General features: G+C 39.8%; 1 pseudogene; it reads left to right on the forward strand.

The window, feature by feature from the left end:
* Positions 1–18,974, forward strand: part of LOC138397935 (receptor expression-enhancing protein 5 pseudogene) — a 37,518-nt pseudogene that overhangs the window by 18,368 nt on the left and 176 nt on the right.

Below are 18,974 nucleotides of genomic sequence, written 5' to 3' on the forward strand. Positions count from 1 at the left end.
AAACAATATCACAGTTATCCCATTCCATGAGCATCTCATTTTTTTCTCTTTGATATTTTTCTCATAGAAATTCTAGCTTGTATCCTTTAGCTGTGGTGGTTGAAACTGGCTTCTAGAATGAAGAGCTATACATGGAAAATCCTGGTTTCTAAAACTTTCCAATGTGTACAGTGCCAGATAACTTGAGTTTTATTATACTGGAGACAGTCTGTCTCTAAAGTGTTTATAATCAAATTCACTGTACTTGAAATATTCGAACGTGTAAAAGTTTTCCCCTTAAAGTTCTGCTGATATTTAAATAGTAAGTACAAGAATAACAAAGCCTGAATTTAATGTAGCCTGCTCTACCACACGTACCTAAAACATTATTGAAGTCTAAGCTCATCCATTCTATAGCTAACTACATGTCTAAATATTAAATATTTTTCTAATCAGAAATGGCTTCTTACAGCATCATTCTAAATTTCAGCATTAGATGCTTTAAAATTACACTCATCGAGCCCCCTAAACTCCCCCCGCCCGCCTAATGCAGACAGGGCCCGTGCGCTAAGCATAAACAATACCTTTGATTAAAAGACGATCCCCGAAGATGGCGGAGTGGCAGTGACTGCTTGGATCTGCGCTCCGGCGACGAACCGTGGATCCGGACCTGCCACAACGCTAGAGGACCGCTCCCACACAGGAACAGCGGTGTGAATCCACGGAGAATCAGCATGGGACAAACAGAGCAAGTGAGGTCTGAGGTGAACAGAAATTAAGATCGCGGAACTCTGCGGAAGGCGCGGAACAGACAGTAGCCAGCGGAGCGCAGGCGGCTGCGCCCGCCCCCAGGTGGGGCGGGGGCAGTCTTTAGGAAAAGCGGCTTGCACTCCTCACTGACCTCCACCCCCAATTGCTTGGAGACCCCCTCGCAAGCCAGAGCAGAATCTCCGAGCGAGACGTAGGGCATTGCAGACAGGAGGCTTTTTCGGGAGAATAGCTTGGAACCTGGGAAGTCTCGGCTGAGACAGTCCTTAGCGAGAAGGGACGGACCTGTGCCAGGGGGGAGGGGCACGATCAATCCCCGATCAGCGAATTGCGCTGTACCTCTGCGCTACTTTTGTCGGTGGTTCTTCAGCCGGTGGCCCCCGGCGGCTTTGCCCGCCAAACCCCCCGGCAGCGGCGGTCCCTGGTCTCTGCCTGCCGGGGAGCCGGTCCCCCTCCGACCCCGGAGCGCTGAGGGCGCCATCTTGAAAGCAAAGTCGGAACCGCTCGGGAGCCATAAGGTGCCCAGCAGCTCTCTCTCCCCGGCGCCCCCCGCTGGTCTCTGGGCCTGCGCCATCTCCACCGGCGGCACTCGGCGTGAAGGGGCGGAGCTGCGCTAAGACTTAAAATAAACACTGAGTTGCCGCTCCGGAACCAACGGAGCGGGCGTGAAGGGGCGGAGCTGCGCTAAGACTTAAAATAAACACTGAGTTGCCGCTCTGGAACCAACGGAGTGGGCGTGAAGGGGCGGAGCTGCGCTAAGACTTAAAATAAACACTGAGTTGCCGCTCCGGAACCAACGGAGCCGGCGTGAAGGGGCGGAGCTGCGCTAAGACGTAAAATAAACACTGAGTTGCCGCTCCGGAACCAACGGAGCCGGCGTGAAGGGGCGGAGCTGCGCTAAGACGTAAAATAAACACTGAGTTGCCGCTCCGGAACCAATGGAGCGGGAGTGAAGGGGCGGAGCTGCGCTAAGGCGCAAAAACACGATCATTGAGCCGCTGAACTGTATACTTCAGAATTGTGTATCCCTTCGTTTAGCGATGCGCTGTGGTGATGTGTAGCTCTGTTTTTGTTCTTTTGTGTTTGTGTTTTCGCTGTTTCTGGGTTAGGTCTCTTTGTGTTATTTGTTAGTTTAGTTTTTGTTTTTGTCTTTGTTTTTTTTTTATTTTTTATTTTTTTTTATTTTTTATTTTTTTTTTTTATTTTTTTTTCTTTTTTTTTTTATTTTTTTCCTCTTCTCTTCTCCTTTTCTTTTCTCTTTCCTTTTCTTCTCCTTCTGTTCTTTCTTTTCACTTCTTTTTTTTTTTTCTTTTCTTTTCTTTTTTCTTTTTCCTTATTTCTTCTCTCTTTTTGCCTTCTAACTGGGAACCCACGCTGAGCTTGGGAACGGGCCAGGCCCCTGGCTCTAGTACATACCGGAACCTGAGTAGTCACTCCCAACGCCGGCGATCTACGGGCGCGCAATAGCCATCTTGGGGCCCACAGCCAAGTCACTGCGGAGCAATAGGGTGCCAAGAGGCTCCCTGGACGGCCCCCTCCCCAGGTCCACAGACCTTATATAGGGTCCCCACCCACGTCTAAACATTGACTACTTCTCCAGAAGCGAGAGTGTGGAGCCTGGTCCCTGGGGACATTGGGCCAAGGCAGACTTTTGCCTGTGGGAGTTGCGGCAAATGGGGCGCTGAGCGAGCGAGGGCACCATCCACTCCCCACAACTAGTATTTTTCCTGCAGATAGAGACAGAAACCACCCCTATAGAGGAAGAACCAAAGGGAAACAAACAAACAAAGAGAATTTTAGCCCACTACTAGTGTGGACCCTGCCTGCCCTCTGAAAGACTACAACACAGTGTCCTAACTCACCAAAGCAGTCTTGGATCACTCCAATCCTCTAGGATTGGACCCATCAGAAGCAGTCCCCCAACTGAAATAGAAAAATTTCTAAACAATTCACAACAGTCTTCCCCTCTTGCCAAAGGAAGCAATATACCTAGACTACTCCACAGCCTAAGAATAGAGCACAGAGAGTGCTGTTAACCAGACTAAATCTATAAGTAAAGATCCAACGATTAAGCTAGATGGGAAGGGCCCAGCGAAAAAACACAGGAAGCACAAAGAATCAAACAGAAAGCTCACCCCCAAAGAGAAATACCGGCTCTCAACCATTTGACACAAACCAGACTCAAAACACCAACATGTCACAGGAAGAATTCCAATTATGGATCATAAACAAGCTAAATAATATACAAGAATCAATGGACAGACAACACAAGGAAAATGCAAAAAAAATTCAGGATTTGGAGGAAAAATTCACTAAAGAAATTGAAATATTGAAGAAAAACCAAACTGAACTCCTAGAAATGAAGAATTCACTCAGAGAGCTACAAAACACTGTGGAAAGTCTCAAAAGCAGGGTAGATCAAACAGAGGAAAGAATTTCAGAAATTGAAGATAACTCCTTTCAACTAAATAAGTCAGTCACAGAGATAGATCAAAAAAGTAAGAGAAATGATCTGAGTCTTCAAGAAATGTGGGATTATGTGAAGAAACCTAACTTGAGAGTTATTGGCATCCCTGAGGGTGAAGAAGACAATAAGCAAGGGTTGGACAAGCTATTTGAAGACATAATCGAGGAAAATTTTCCAGGCCTTGCCAATACTCTAGACATACAGATTCAAGAAGCTCAAAGGACCCCTGGGAGATTCATAGCAAATAGGAAAACACCACGCCACGTAGTCATCAGGCTGACCAAAATATCCACTAAAGAGTCACTTCTCCGAGCTGTAAGGAGAAAGAAACAGGTAACTTACAAAGGAAAACCCATCAGAATTACGCCAGATTTCTCAGCTGAAACCTTACAAGCAAGAAGAGCTTGGGGCCCCATTTTCACGCTTCTGAAACAGAATAATGCCCAGCCTAGAATCTTGTACCCAGCTAAGCTAAGTTTTCTATACGAAGGAGAAATCAAGACATTCTCAGATAAACAAAGGTTGAGGGAATTCACCAAGACAAGACCAGCCCTGCAAGAAGTACTCAAAAGAGAGTTACACACGGACCAGCACAAGAAAGATCCACGAATGTAAAACTACTCAAGAGCTAAAGATCAAATTCCAGATACCACAATGGCTCAGGAGAGAAAACATTGCAATGAAGTTCTACCCAACAAGCTGAACAAAAAACCGTCTCACTTATCAGTTTTCTCAATAAATGTGAATGGCTTGAATTCCCCGCTCAAGAGACATAGACTGTCCCAATGGATAAAAAAGCACAAGCCAAGTATCTGCTGTCTCCAAGAAACCCACCTAACGAGCAAAGATGCATTTAGACTGAAAGTAAAAGGATGGAAATCGGTATTTCAAGCAAACGGTAACGAAAAGAAAGCTGGTGTGGCAATCTTAATTTCCAATAACTTAGCTTTCAAACCAACAAAAATAATAAAAGACAAAAATGGCTACTACATACTGGTCAAGGGCACAATTCAACAAGAAGCCATGACTATACTCAATATATATGCACCCAACCTAGGTGCACCTAGATTCATAAAGCAAACCCTACTAGATCTGAACCAGATGATAGATAATAATACTGTAATAGCTGGAGACTTTAACATCCCACTGACAGTACAGGACAGATCCTCTAAACAGAAAATAAACAAAGACATAATGGACCTAAATAGAATGCTAGAACAAATGGGCATGGCTGACATCTATAGGACATTCTACCCAAAGTCCACAGAATATACATTCTTCTCATCAGCTCACAGGACATTCTCTAAGATTGACCATGTCCTAGGACATAAATCATGTCTTCAAAAATTCAAAAAAATAGAAATTATACCATGCATCTTCTCAGATCACAGCGGAATAAAAGTAACAATGATCACAAACAGAAACCCTCACTCTTATTCAAAGTCATGGAAGCTAAATAACCTTCTCCTGAATAATTATTCTATAAAAGAAGAAATCAAGATGGAAATCAAAAATTTCTTTGAATTAAATGACAATGGAGATACAACTTATCAAAATCTATGGGATGCAGCTAAAGCAGTCCTGAGAGGAAAATTCATATCCATAAATGCCTATATCAAAAAGACAGAAAACATGCAAATAGACAACCTAACGAATAGACTCAAAGAGCTGGAGAAAGAAGAACAGAACGATCCCAAACCCAGCAGAAGGCGAGAAATTACTAAGATCAAATCAGAACTAAATGAAAAGGACAACAAAGAAACTATAAGGGAAATTAATAAAACAAAAAGTTGGTTCTTTGAAAAGATAAACAAAATAGACACACCTCTGGCTAGACTAACCAAGAGCACAAAAGTAAAATCTCTAATAACCTCCATTAGGAACATGAAAGGAGAAATCACAACCGATGCTACAGAGATACAAGATATCATCTATGAATTCTACAAAAATCTTTATGCACACAAACTGGAGAACGTGGAGGAAATGGACAAATTTTTAGAGACACATAGTCTTCCCAGGCTCAACCAGGAAGAAATAGAGTACCTGAACAGACCAATATCAAGAACTGAAATCGAAACAGCAATAAAAAACCTTCCCAAAAAGAAAAGCCCTGGTCCAGATGGGTTCACACCTGAATTTTACCATACATACAAAGAAGAACTGGTGCCCATCCTACATAAACTATTCTCCAATATTGAGAAGGATGGAGTTCTCCCCAACACGTTCTACCAAGCCAATATAACATTAATACCAAAGCCTGGAAAGGACTCAACAAAAATAGAGAACTACAGACCAATTTCCCTCATGAATATAGATGCAAAAATTTTCAATAAAATACTAGCAAATCGAATCCAAGTACTTATCAAAAAAGTAATCCACCACGACCAAGTGGGCTTCATCCCCGAGATGCAGGGGTGGTTCAACATACGTAAATCTATAAATGTAATTCACCACATAAATAGAAGCAAAAACAAAAATCATATGATACTCTCATTAGATGCAGAAAAAGCATTTGACAAAATTCAACACCCTTTTATGATAAAAACGCTTAACAAAATAGGCATTGATGGAACCTACCTAAAAATGATACAAGCCATATATGACAAACCCACAGCCAACATCATACTGAATGGGGAAAAACTGAAAGCACTCCCACTTAGAACTGGAACCAGACAGGGCTGCCCATTGTCTCCATTACTTTTCAACATAGTATTGGAAGTCCTTGCGAGAGCTATCAGGCAAGAGAGCAAAATCAAGGGAGTCCAAATAGGGAAGGAAGAGATCAAACTCTCACTTTTTGCTGATGATATGATGTTATATCTGGAAAACCCCCAGGATTCAACCAAGAGACTCCTGGAATTGATTAACGAATACAGCAAAGTCTCAGGCTACAAAATTAATATACACAAATCAGAGGCATTTATATATGCCAATAACAGTCAATCGGAAAACCAAATTAAAGACTCAATACCCTTCAAAATAGCAACAAAGAAAATAAAATATCTAGGTATATATCTAACTAAAGAGGTAAAGGACCTCTATAAGGAAAACTATGAAACACTGAGAAAAGAAATAGCAGAACTTGCAAATAGATGGAAAAATATACCATGCTCGTGGATCGGAAGAATCAACATTGTTAAAATGTCTATACTACCCAAAGTGATCTACAAATTCAATGCAATCCCTATTAAATTACCAACATCATTCTTTACAGACATAGAGAAAATAATTATACAATTTGTATGGAATCAAAGAAGACCCCGTATAGCAAAAGCAATTTTAAGCAATAAAAACAAAATGGGAGGTATTAATTTGCCAGACCTCAAACTATACTACAAGGCCGTGGTTCTTAAAACAGCCTGGTATTGGCACAAGTGCAGGGACACAGACCAGTGGAGCACAACAGAAAATCCAAATATAGAACCATCCTCATATAGTCACCTAATTTTTGACAAAGCGGGAAAGAATATACTCCGGGGACAAGAATCCCTATTCAACAAATGGTGCTGGGAGAATTGGTTAGCCACCTGTAGAAGACTGAAACAGGACCCACAGCTTTCACCTCTCACAAAAATCAAATCACGGTGGATAACAGACTTAAACCTTAGGCGTGATACAATCAGAATTCTAGAAGAAAATGTAGGAAAGACTCTTACAGACATTGGCCTAGGCAGAGAATTTATGAAGAAGACCCCCAAGGCAATCACAGCAGCAACAAAAATAAATGAATGGGACATGATTAAACTAAAAAGCTTCTGCACAGCCAAAGAAACAGTCCAGAGAATAAACAGATCACCTACAGAATGGGAAAAAATTTTTGCATACTACACATCAGATAAAGGACTGATAACAAGAATCTATTTAGAACTCAGGAAAATCAGCAAGAAAAAATCAAGCAACCCTATCAAAAAGTGGGCAAAGGACATGAATAGAAATTTTTCAAAAGAAGATATAAAAATGGCTAACAAACATATGAAAAAGTGTTCAACATCTCTAATCATCAGGGAAATGCAAATCAAAACCACAATGAGATATCACTTAACCCCAGTGAGAATGGCCTTTATCAAAAAAACCCAAAACAACACATGTTGGCGTGGGTGTGGAGAGACAGGAACACTAATACACTGCTGGTGGGACTGCAAACTAGTGCAACCCCTGTGGAAAGCATTATGGAGGTATCTTAAACAGATTCAAGTAGACCTGCCATTTGACCCGGCAATCCCATTACTGGGCATATACCCAAAGGAAAAAAGGTCATTCTATAACAAAGGCACGTGTACCCAAATGTTTATAGCAGCACAATTCACAATAGCAAAGATGTGGAAACAACCCAAATGCCCATCAATACATGATTGGATTAGTAAGCTGTGGTATATGTATACCATGGAATATTACTCAGCTATAAGGAATGATGAAGATACGACATCTCTATGGTTCTCCTGGAGAGAGTTGGAACCCATTATATTAAGTGAAGTATCCCAAGAATGGAAAAACAAGCATCACATGTACTCACCAGAAAATTGGTTTCCCTGATCATCACCTAAATACAAATCTGGGAATGACACCAATTGGACATCAGACTGAGGTGGGGGGTGGGGGAGGGGATGGGGGTATGCCTACACAACGAGTGCATTGCACACCGTTTGGGGAGTGGTAACACTTGAAGGTGCTGACTCGGGAAAGGGGGGGTGGGGAAAAAAATATGAAACTATTGTTTTTAACTTGCACTGTTCACTTAATAATTTATCATGAATATTTCCCATATTATTTCATATCATTGTACAAGAAATAATGTATACATTATGAGGACATACTGTATCTAACAAGATATACTGTTAGACTCTTTGATTCTGTAAAACTAAATTGAAAAAAAATATATATATAATAAAAAAAATAAAAAAAATAAAATAAAATAAAAAAAATAAACAATACCTTTAACAGATAACCCTAACCCTGAACATAACACCCAACCCTGTTCCTATTTCTCCCCTTAACACGTAAACCTCACCATGCGCCTAACTTTAACCTCTTATCCTAACGTTAATGCATAACCCATTTCCTGAGAACAACCCCTATCCCATAATTCTAACCCTATCTCCTAGTCATCACTGTGACACCTAATCCCTAACCCTAATTCTAAACCGCTAACCCTAACCGTAACCCTACCTACAACCCTAACACTGACAGTAACCCTTACTTCTAACCCCAAGGCTATGCCTAACAAAAACCCTAACCCTTGACCCTAACCCTTCACCCTAACCCCTAAGCCTTACCCTAACCCTTAACCCTAATCCTAATCCTAACCATTAAACCTAACCCTAGCTCTTAAAGCTAACCCTAAACCTTACCCTCACGACTAGACCTATCCCTGACACTAACCTAACACCTAACCCTAACCAGAACCCCTAAAGCTAACCCTGAACCCTATCCCTAACCCTAGCAGTAAATTTTAACCCTAAACCTAAGCCCAACCCGTAACCCTAATCCTATCCTTTTACCCTAAAACTAACCCCTAAACCTAACCCCTATACCTCACCCTAACTCTAACCCCAATCCTAATTCTAACCATACCCCTTCATAAAACACTTACTCCTAACCGCTAACCCTAACACTAACCAAAAACCCTAATCACTAATCCCTAACCCTAACGCTTAACCTTTACCCTAACCGTTAACCCTCACCCTAAATCTTAACACTGACCCTAACCTTAACCTTTAACTCTAAGCCTAACCCTTAACCCTACAGGAAGGAAGACCCTTAATGCTAATGGGCTCCCTTATCCCTAACCCTAACACTACAGCTAAAAATAACCCTAACCTTGGATCCTTAAACCTAACCCCTAACACTTACTTTAACCCCAAACCCTAACCCTAATCCTAAGCATTAAACCTAACCCTATCTCTTAACCCTAACGCTAGCCCTTACCCTAACGCCTAGATCTAACCCTAAATCTAACCTACCGCCTAATCCTAACCTTAAGCCCTAATGCTAACACTAACCCTGAACCCTAAACCTACCCGTAACCCTTAACACTAACCCTATCCGTGAACCTAAACCCTGACCCTAACAATTACCCGAACCCAAGCATTTAACCCTGACCCTAACCCTAATCCTTAATGATAACCTTAACACTAAACCCTAACCCTAAGCCCAACACTTAACCCTAATCCTATCCCTTAACCCTAACCCTAACCCTAACCCTAATGCTAACCCCTAAACGTAACCCTAACCATGACCAGTAAACCTAACCCTAACCTCTAACACAAACCATAGCACATAAAAAAAAAAAAAAATAAATAAAATAAAATAAAATAAAATTACACTCATCAAAAAAATCCTGGTAATATCATTTTTTTACTTAGTGGCATTTCAAAATAGCATGGCACAATGAGATGAACTCCCTATAAAATCTGCCAGCAAACACTAAGTATGATCTTTTTCTTCAATGATTCTTGTCATAATGTAAACTTCACCCCTTCCTTCAGGGTTGAATTTCAATCTGGAGTCTTCCCAAAGAGAACATAAAGGGCATGACCCACCCCTGAAATTGTCTGTTTTTCCACGGACATTAAAAATCTCTTGTACGTTAAGATTACTTATACAATGGATAAAATAGTAAGTTAGACCTCCCCAGCACTCTGTGAAAGCAGCAGTGCCTCCAGGAATACACCCCAGCCTGCCCCTGGAAAGCTATTTTCTGTAAACCACACTGTATTGTTAATGTTAATCCCACTGCAAGAGCCCACAGTGACACTTTCTTATAGCAAAGATGAAAGTAAATATTCAAGTGCCTTCCCAGGGGAGTTTAAACAGAACTTTGTTTTTGAATAGTCAGACGTTCTATCTCTACACTGAAATGCTCAACATGCAGACATCCTTTATCCTTCTTTTTCATAAACTATTATTTGTGAAGGCATAAAGTTGTAATTGAAAGTTATACATGTCTATTTCAACTCACTGCTGAAAGAATATACACTGATATGATTTCGCTCATTCTACCATTCCTTTTGCTTCTTCTCATTCTTCTACTCTGAAAGGCACCATGATAGCTGATTCTCACTAGTGTTCTTTTCCAAGCCCTCTGCTCTCCTCACTTTATGCCAAAAGAGGCAAACTCAAATATCTATGTCAGCAAGCCAGATTAAATCAGTAGGGATCCATTTCTAAAACTTCCCTAAGAAATCACATTTAGACCCATAGCTTTCTAGTGATGCTACCAAATCTAAATTTCAGGTTCAGATTCTTCCTTGGAATTCTAGCTCCACATAAGCATCTGCCTTCCACACATAACACCTGCATATTCCTCAGCTGCTTCAAAATCCGCATGACAAGTCTCCTCTCATTCTTACTCCAGTACTTCCGGCCTTGATAATGGAATCATCACCAACCCTGAAAGCTGACATCCTTACCTCCTTCTCCCTTACACTCCATAGTCTATGCTGATTACTGTCAATTCTATCTCCCACATATTCTTTGAACCCATCCATTCCTTCTCTCTTACCTCACTGATGCATCATTTCTTGTCTGGACTTTTCCACCCACATCCCAACTGGTCTCCCTGCCTGCAGCCTCACCTCCTCGCCAATCCATTCCCTGCATTGTAGCTGGGGTGATCTTTCTTAAACGTGGAAATAATCCTGAGTGGCCACATAGTGAAATAGTTAAGAATGTGGACTTCAGAGCCAAGGTTGAATCCTGGTTCCATCACTTATGAGTATGTCACTTTAGGAGTGTTACTTACTCTCTCTGTGCTTCATTTCCCTCAGAAGTTAAATGGAAATAAAAATAAGAACATCTACTTGTTATGAGGATGAAATGAATTAACATTTATAAAGCTCTTAAAACAGTACCTGGAATATAGAAAGTGCAGTACTGTACAAGCATGTGTTAAATAATTGGAAAACACTTATCTGCTTAAAACCTTTTTCTGGAGGAAAGTGCTTACTCAGGGAAAGTAACCCTCCATAATCTGGCACTTGCTTACCAGTCTAGCATCAACTCACTCATTTTATCCCATTTAAGAACAGAGCTCTAGGCATAGAAAGCTATTGGCAGATCGCTGACCCAGTCCTGCTATCCTATTCTTCCATGTCCTTCTCTCTGGAATGCACTTCTTTCTCTGTAATGTGTGGTAAACTTCCACCATTCCTCCAAGCATTAAAGATTGGGTATCTTATTCCTTTTAAACCCTTCCAGACTCACTCAAGCCAAATTACTTCATTTTTGATACTGTTCGGGAACCTGCTAGATATCTCTCATTTCATTTACCTCACTGCCTTGCAATTATATTTTGGACAAGCCTACCTTCCTTATCAGGGTTGCTTTTGGAGGCCAGGGACTGTGTTTTTTTATGACACATAGCATAATACCAAGCATGGAACATAGCATACAACAAATATTTGTATTTAATTATTCTCAACGTTCTTTCTTTCCTCTCCGAACAATATCAATAGTGATAATATTTCACTGCCTTAATATACATAAAACACTTTTAAACATATTATATCATTTTGATTTGATCCATAAAATAAAAGACAAAAAAATAAGTATTCCCACTTTACTGGTAAGAAAACAGATTTCAGAAGTCAAATGGTTTCCCTAGAATCAATCATGCAGTCATTATTCAAATCCAGGCTTGCAATTCTCAATTTTATGTTGTTTTTTGTCTACAATCACAGACCTTCCCTTCAACATGACCATTTTATATCAGTTAAACTCTGGGAAATTAATGATACTTCCCCCCTATACCTTTTTCAAGAAGTACCTCTGCTTTAATGTCTGCAAGATCCATACTTCCTCCTTCAAAATGTTTCAAAAAAGACAACTAAATCATCTTGTTTTAATAAACAAAAATAGTATTGCTCCTGATCAAACGCATTCATTGCTTACAAATATGTCTTGTAAACTCCCAGACTGGTGTCTTTTTACAATACGTTGTGTTCCCATCAGGGTGTGACCAAAATCCGTGTGTGCTATTCAAGGGCACCAAGTCCTTGAAGCCAGATAAGAAAGCTTGGTCTGCAATGTCGCTTCATATTTTACAGGCCCAGCCAGGAATGGTCACAAAAGTAAAGCACCTGGTCAGGCATGAAGATTTTTTCATCAGATCTACACAAAGGAGACCTTTCTTTAAAAAATAGTTTTTGGAGACACCTGAAGTTAGGCTCAGAGCCAGTGTCACTGGTAAATAATCGTCTGGTGTTTACATTTTCACCAGGGATTATTTCTCCTGACACTACAAATTAAATGAGGCAGCCAGACTCTCCGAGCCTGCAATTTTACTGGGAAAGCTGTGTGTTTAAAATCTAAACAAAAGGGCTAGCTTGCCTTTCCAGAGAGTTTAAGAAAAACCATAATTTAACATGCAAAAACACTTCTATTCTGCTAGACTAAGGGGCTTTATACCAAACCTTTAAAATGAGTTTTTTTTCCCTCACCTTAGAAGTCCTTCCAAGTCCAGGTGTGTGGCAAATGCTAATTGCTACAGAAAAAAAAAAAAAAAAACAAAAAAACAAGCCTCTCCCCGGGGATGGAGAGGCTGTATTGCCAAACACAGACCCTTTAGGGTTTGAAATCTTGACAGGACCCAAACAAAGTGTGTTGTTTTCATTTCTTCCTTTACAGACTGCTTAACTCTTTGTAGCATGAAAAGATACAACATTATGTGCTTTGTCTTTATTTTGGGAAGATACCTACCTTATGAGAGATAGGTATTAGATGCTTTCTATCTGAAGTAAGAATCTAATGTAATTGCTATAAAAGTCCATGAATAGCCAATCAAATCACCTGGTGACATTTATTCCCTCCATTGAAAACACAAAATAATGCAAACAAATTCCCTTTGTTCTGGGACATTCCCCATGAAACTAAGTGCTGCTCTCTCTGTATGAAAACCATTGCTTGAACACTGATTCAATATTTGGCCCAGAACAGCTGTGAAAGCACAATTTTCTATTGATAGCTTAATTCCCATCTCACCTTGGATTTCTAAATCATAGGCAGGCAAGAAAACACATATAACCAAACGCTCTCAACACACAGCCTATAAACATCATTTCCTCTTAAAGGGGGAAAACGTTAACTTTTGAAATCAACAGAATTTATTTGTGCTTAAAGAAGTAAACTTTGATTGTAATAATCTGACGATTCAGTGTTCAAATTTTATGATTTTAATCAAATGAAGTTTAGGCTTTCTTTGGGATTAGGAGAGGATACTTCTTGCTTTTGGATTTTTCTGACTAAAAGCCAGTATGTACGGCACATCAAGTCTACTAAATTAGCAGTAAAAATTAAATAATTATTTCAGTTAAATTACATACAAGACCATAAACCAGTGTTATTGCCTAAATTATTATCCCAAATTAAAATTTAACCTTACCCACAAACTAAAAATATAGTGCAGTTTGTCATTATTTTATTTATAAAAATAAAATATAAATGTGAGAGGTTAATAATATCTTACATTTTACAAATGTTTATCAATTTATTTTGTCGGTTACTCAGGTCACAACCCTCTTCATTATTGTTTCTACCATAAACACAGCATAGCATTGAATATGCAATGAAGACCATCTGAGAAGAATGTGAAAATTGTTCTGTCCTGTGCATTCAGTGACAGACACATGGAGACTTATCGAATTTTTCCAGAGTTTTTCATCCAGTAAATAACCATTGGGCATCTACTGTGTACCAGGCACTATTCTAGATCCTGAGGATACAATCAGTCTTGTCTGGGAGACAAACACATAAACAAATAATCACACTGCTTTTCGGTGGATAGTATAACTAAGTGCTTTGGATGTGATTGTTTTCAGCTGGGTAGGTGGGATGGCTTTAGAGAAATGATGTCATTTGATCTGGATCTTATAGATTAGGTAGTAGTTCAGTAACAAAAAGTAGAAAGGGTAGTATTTGATTCCTGCTGCAGCTCACCTATAAGTACAAATAAAAACATCAATTCTCATGGGAATGCTCTAGCAGCCTAAGAGAGAAATATTTTAATAGAAAGAAAAAATCCTCAGAACACTGTATAAAATGGCTTAGTAAATAATAACACTGTATAAAATGGTTTAGTAAATAATAACTACAGATCATCTCATGCCTTTCACCACTGATAATTGCTTCTGGTAAGTAATGGGCATTTATATTCTCAAAATATTAAGGGTAGAAAAGTTCTTAGCTATAGCCTAGTTCAATATCATCTTCTTTGATATGACAAAGATTATCTTATTTTACATCACATGGTTAACCACTAAAATTAAAAATTATTAAAATCTGATATTTGGACATCCAGTTTAGTATCTTTCTTCTATATTGTGTGCTCTATTGTTGTAAGTCAATAGCTTATGGTTAGGGATGTCCTTTGTAAGGCATAAGCATGTTATTCTGAGGTCAGAGGGTCAGGTCAATAAGCCCAGCCAGTGTTGCTATTTATTTTCTGCTCAGTCTACACAGGAATAAATCACCGAAGAGGAGAACCTGAGGCAGAAAAAGAAATTCCAAAGGTGAAGGACAAGAATGGAGGTAAATATGAAAGACTAACAGTCAAGAGAGCTGGATTTGATTGTCATTCATTCTTGCTAAGTGCTCTTGAACAAGCCATTCGCCCCTATTGGCTTCCATTTCATCTCCTGTATAATTAAGTCAACGATACCTGGCCATTCACTTGTATGCCTTCCTGTCTCTCAGTTTGGGTGTGAACATGTGTTCCACTTCTAAAAATATTTATATAGAGTAAGCATCTCCTGCGACCTTTTTCATACATGCTCTCAATTATTACTCAAGCCAGATTCCCACAATTGGCATTAGTCAGCCCCAGTTTAGAAATGAAGAGACCATGTTGGAGTTTATATGACTTGCCCAAGGCCACTTTGCTAGTAGGTTACAGGGCTGCAGTTTGAACCGTTCACCAAGCCTGTGGCTTTTTGAAATCAATAACATCATTATTTACTTTATTATAGTATTTTTCAAACATGACCAAATAAACACGTTTACAAACAAAAGCATTACTGAAACAAAAGTGTCAGAAAGCAACATCATTCTTACTGCATTACGATATATTCTATTCAATTTTTTAATGCTAGTCACAACTCACTAAATTGATATCATGACCCGCTAATTCCATGACTTACAGTTAGCAAATACTGCCTTAGGTTATATGATACTCATGCATTTTCTATTAAAAACATCTTTAGACCAAATTACTCTTAAAGTCCATTCTGGTTCTAACACTGGACTCCTAATACAATGAGACACATGAAGATGCATTAGAAAATTTAAAGTGCCATAAAAACGTTGAGGTGCCCATAACGCACCCATTAATCACACATGTTCATCTGTATGGATGCAAAGCACTGCAAACTCCGCCCATCACTAGCTCCATGCCACAGTGAAAGGGCAAGTATTTTGAGTCCTTTATAGCCCAAAGAAGATTAAGTCACATATAGCTGTAATTTGTCCTGACACTTAGAAAGTTGATATCCCACTAAAGAAGTTATTAGATTGGAGAGCTCTGAGAATAATAGATGTTTCAGCAATTTGACTTCCTTTCATATGCAATATATAGTCTCGACAGAGAATTGGCCAACTTTAATATCAACCAGAGTATTTATATTTGCTTTCCTTGGCTCATAAGTTGAAAATGAAATGCCTTCTATTGACATAAAGACACAGATGTGAATTTCCTCTTTCTAAAGAGCTATATAAATAATATGGCAGCTCCTTTTTCTTATTGATTATAAATGGATTATTTATAATAAGCATAAATAGCCCACCAAGCAACTTGGAAGGTTTTTACCAGTATTGGAAGCAGTTTTTACAGCCCTGAGAAATTTGCAGAGTAAAAGTAACAAAGACATTGTTTCAATTCTCCCATTCACAGCCAGAATAAATATTCTAGAACAATTTTTCCTGCCTGAAAAGAGAAAGAAAAAGAAGATGCCTCAATTACTGTGCTCCAACTATCCTGGCATGGCTTTCTCATTCCAATGAGCCTTTCCCCTCCTATCACAGGCTGTTTCAGATGCTCTCCCCACTGTCTAGAAAACACCCCGGGCCCCTAAAAGTATTGTTCATCCTTCAAAACTCATCTCAAGTAGTACTTCCCCAGAAAACTTCCCTGAGCCTCTTGCCTTGGCTACTCTCCATAGTTAAACCCTCATGGCATATGCACATTTATTGTTGCAGCTAGTATTAGATGTGTGACTATTTATTTGTGCAGCTATTTTATTAAAAATGTTTCCTTCATTAGATTCAAACCCTGAGAGGACAGGAATCATGTCTTCTTGCTCACTATTCTATCCTCAGAGCCTAGCAGAGGGCCTGGAACATGCAAAATATTCAGTTAATGTGTTTTGAGAAAATAAATGGTTCTCTTTTGGAGAAGATTCCATGCATTCTCTATTGAATGCTTCATATTCTCCTCCAAACTCTATGTCTGGAGTCTTTATTCTTAAATGACCTTATACAGCGAGAAGCAAATATTTTATTAGAATAAGACAATCAAGTTATATGCTATGTACCTTCTATCACTTGGTGTATTGGAGATGGACATATGACGACCTGGAATGTAGATGAGCTTAATTGCATTCATTTAGAAATCAACACCCAAGCAGCTCCAAGAATCTGTCCTCTGAGAATTTCTCCCTGATTCCAATCAGGGAATTAATTCACTACTCAACCAGGGGAGCTCTATCCTAAGAGCATTGATTCACTGAGTCACACATGGTCACCTAGGAAAACAAGTAGGCTCTTGTGATGTTCACACCAGATACGTTTATGATGTGCCAGGCATTCCTCTGAGCAGACCAAACATGCTACTTCATCTCATTCTCACGACAACTCTACAGATTGGACACTGTTATTAACGCCTTCTTTTTAATGAAAGGAACTGAGACATTATAATTATTATATGACCTGCCCAAGGTCACATAGCTAATTAAGTGTCCAAGTCAGGAACCAAACCCAGAACCCACACATTTAACCATAACACTGTGCTACTATGAAAATGTGAGATTTGCACAACTTTAGAAAAAAACTGGCATCTTAGGAAATACTTAATTCAACTCCACATTGTTAAATTCACATTATAGAGCTTCCTATACCTCCACATATCATAAAAAAAAAATTAAGATAGGAAAAAGAAATCCCATGCTTACTTCTCCCTCCTGCAGAGCCATGTAAGCACATATGCTGTGACTGTTGAAAAATTGCTCATGTCCCGTATTTCTCAGAAGTACTCTAAATCTCTATGCAATGCCCCTCAAAAATTCACCAGCCCATGACTTACATTACCAGATAAATTCCACGGTGTGTGGGATGGAGGCTCTCCAATGACAGGTACCTGCAGAAACAAACATCTGGCTTCACCATCCTTACTTTAGCACTTGTCTTGCTTTGGAAAACAGCCAGTTTCTGAGTCCCTGTGGGACCCAGCAGTCACTAGGCAATGGGAGCGCACAGTCTCCACTAGCCTTAGACAGTGTGTAATATGAGCTACAAGGACTGGCATAGTCCCTGTGCTCAGGATTGCCTTGGCTGTCATAGCAAGGGATAGACTTTAAAAAGACTTACTAGTCAGGGATAAAAATATCAAGGTCATGGACTGATTCTCCTCTGAGGGAGTGGGAGAATTTATAAGCTATGAAAGGTTGAAGCTTGAGATACTATTTTTCACCTCTGTCTTAACTAAAAAGACTGCTAATAAGCTGTTAATAAGTGTGACTTGTGATAAGAGGATGAGGAAAATAAAAAAAGAATCTGAGCAGGGAAATAAACAGTTTGTTGACAATGGGAAGAAAACCGGGCCTGGGGCCAAATATCTGCCCATCCCCCTGGAGCTTCAGCTTAGCCTGTGAGAGTAGCACAAATAGGACCTCAATTCTTCACTGATTTGCCTCCCTGTTGCTTCTGCAATTGAGTGGCTTTCATAAGCAAAAACAAAACATAAGCAAAAAAAAAAAAAAAAAGTCAAGACTGAAAGTGAACAACCAATCATTCTTATTAAAACAGAATTTTAAAATCCTCCAAATTTTAAGCAAATAAAATTCTGGTAGGAGATACTTGTTTAAAGGGTAGAGGGGAGAATTTACTGTTTAAATATTCCCAACATTTTCTCCCAGAATCTCACTTCCCCTTCCAGATTCTCTTCTTTTGATCTAACTGCTATCACCATACCCAGCCCAAGGAATGTCTCACTTTCCTTAAAACATGCTAAATGAGCTCCTGCCATGTCTGAGGCCAGGAGGAGGAAGAGGTTCAACTGGTTCCTGTATGAGAAAACCGCATGACTGACTGGCCAAGCTTATGGCCAAGACAGGCTCCATCACACTTGGTGTCATCAGACAGGTGGCCTCGTGCCTGGTATTCAGTCATGGAGCCGCTCTCCTCTGCAATCTGATAGGATTTGGCTACCCAGCCTACATCTCAATCAAAGCCATAGAGAGTCCCAGCAAAGAAGGTGATACCCCATGGCTGACCTACTGGATAGCGTACGGTGTGTTCAGCATAGCTGAATTTTCTGATCTCTTCCTGACATGGTTCCCCACTACTACAAGCCAAGTGTGGCTTCCTATTGTGGTGCATGGCCCCAGGCCAGTCTCATGGGGCAGGACTGCTCTATAAGCACATCGTCAGCCTTTCTTCCTGAAGCACAAGTCCCAGGTTGCCAGGGTTCATTTCTGAGGGGTGTTGTCCCTGTTCTTCTGCTCCTTGCTCGGAAAAATCGCAAATAGAGCTGGTACGACAGAGGGATGACAGATAC

Source organism: Eulemur rufifrons, chromosome 2 (assembly GCF_041146395.1).
Source record: "Eulemur rufifrons isolate Redbay chromosome 2, OSU_ERuf_1, whole genome shotgun sequence".
Classification (NCBI taxonomy): domain Eukaryota; kingdom Metazoa; phylum Chordata; class Mammalia; order Primates; family Lemuridae; genus Eulemur; species Eulemur rufifrons.